Source organism: Panthera pardus, unplaced genomic scaffold, assembly GCF_024362965.1.
Source record: "Panthera pardus isolate Hobbes unplaced genomic scaffold, ASM2436296v1 HiC_scaffold_15, whole genome shotgun sequence".
Taxonomy (NCBI): Eukaryota; Metazoa; Chordata; class Mammalia; order Carnivora; family Felidae; genus Panthera; species Panthera pardus.
The window spans coordinates 31,373,374-31,375,147 of NW_026526710.1; positions in this window are offsets into that span (position 1 = coordinate 31,373,374).

The following is a 1,774-nucleotide window of genomic DNA, read 5'->3' on the forward strand; positions in this document are numbered from 1 at the left end:
AGCACGAGCAGGGGAGGGGCAGAGAGGGAGGGAGACACAGAATCTGAAGCAGGCTCCAGGTTCTGAGCTGTCAGCACAGAGCCCGATGCGGGGCTCAAACCCACAAACTGTGAGATCATGAACTGAGCTGAAGTCAGATGCTTAACTGACTGAGCCACCCATGTGTCCCCAAAGTGACAATTGTTTATATCCTATTGCTCTAAAGTCTTCCAGTATATGTAATGACTGAGCAGAAAGGAAAACTTTTTTTATTTTTAAGTTTATATATTTTTGACAGAGAGAGAGACAGAGACAGAGAGAGAGAGAAAGGCAGAGACAGAATCCCAAGCAGGCTCCACACTATCAGGGCAGAGCCCAATTCGGGGCTTGAACTCACAAACCATGAGATCATAACCTGAGCTGAAATCAACAGTCAGAACCTTAACCAACTGAGCCACCCAGGTGCCCTGAAAGGTTCTGAGCAAAAATGGAAACTCAAACTGATTGGAGAGTTTATTTTCTGTTTAGTCATGATGAGAAAAATAAATTTCTATTAAACGTATTGATCAAAGTTTGATGATTATAAAATTTACTCTGCCTTGGTGTGTGAGTATTTTTTTTAATGTTTTCCCACTTTTATTCCAATAAATTAATATAAATGAGTATACATATTTATATCATTATTTTCATAGAGTTACATACATAAAGAAAGATCACAGATACATCATGTACATTATTCTTGCTTATTCTTACCTGTCCACACCTGAAAAACCTTAGTCAGTGATCTTTGTAACCAAAGCCTGACTCCATCATTCACCCAAAGGGAGTCTGGGCCACATATCAGAAATGGAGTGTAGTTAATCTTCCTGGTTTTATCAGTGTGGTCTCTAAGCTAGCAAGCCCCTTAGGAAGGGATCTAAGTAATTCATTCTCTGTGATCTTTTTAATCAAAACTAAAAGACTTAGACTTGAAGAGAACGGCGTAGAATTTTTAACCCACTTTGGCCATTTTTTTACATTGTTCTTACATCCTTTATATTCTGACTCAGAATCTATTCCTTTCCATTCGATTGGACTGCAAACCAGTAGACCTCTAATGTGAAATAAGAGTTCATCTCAGCATGGAGATAAAGCTCCAAGCGTGGCATGGTTCCAAAGAGAAACTTCTATTCAGTTTAAATATCAAAAGAGACTAAACTTGGCTTCCACATATACCACATCTATAAAAGACACACTTCCATATTAAGTCATCTTTTGTAATTTTAGGTGAAATTCTTTGTTACCGAAATAGGCTCAGAGTTCTAAGACTGGCCTTACAGAGGGCCTTTGTTTCTTCCCAGGAGCTGAGTCTATAACCCATATGGGTGCCCTTGACTTCAGAATGATGCCTCCTTTAGGATGCACACACTGTCAAGGCCTGTTCTGGCCATGGGTAACAGGGAGGACCACTAATCTACCACCTATAGATGTACTTAATCATGCTTCAGGTTTTTCGTTTTTCCCTGTCCACACTTCTTTACCTCCTGTTCTTTTCTCCCTTTGTCCAACTGGCTAGGAGTAAGTCTTTACATAGTAGGCATACCTAAATTAGGCCTCATTTCCAGGAATGCTTATAACCAACCCTCTACTACTGAGTGGTCTTCTTACCATATGGTTTCTTCATAGAGACAGAGCTGTTATCTTTTTAAAACTGTAAAAACACTATCATCAAAATAAATAGATAAATAGATAAATAAATAAATAAATAAATAAATAAATAAATAAATAAATAAAATCAGAGGGGTTTCCTCTTACC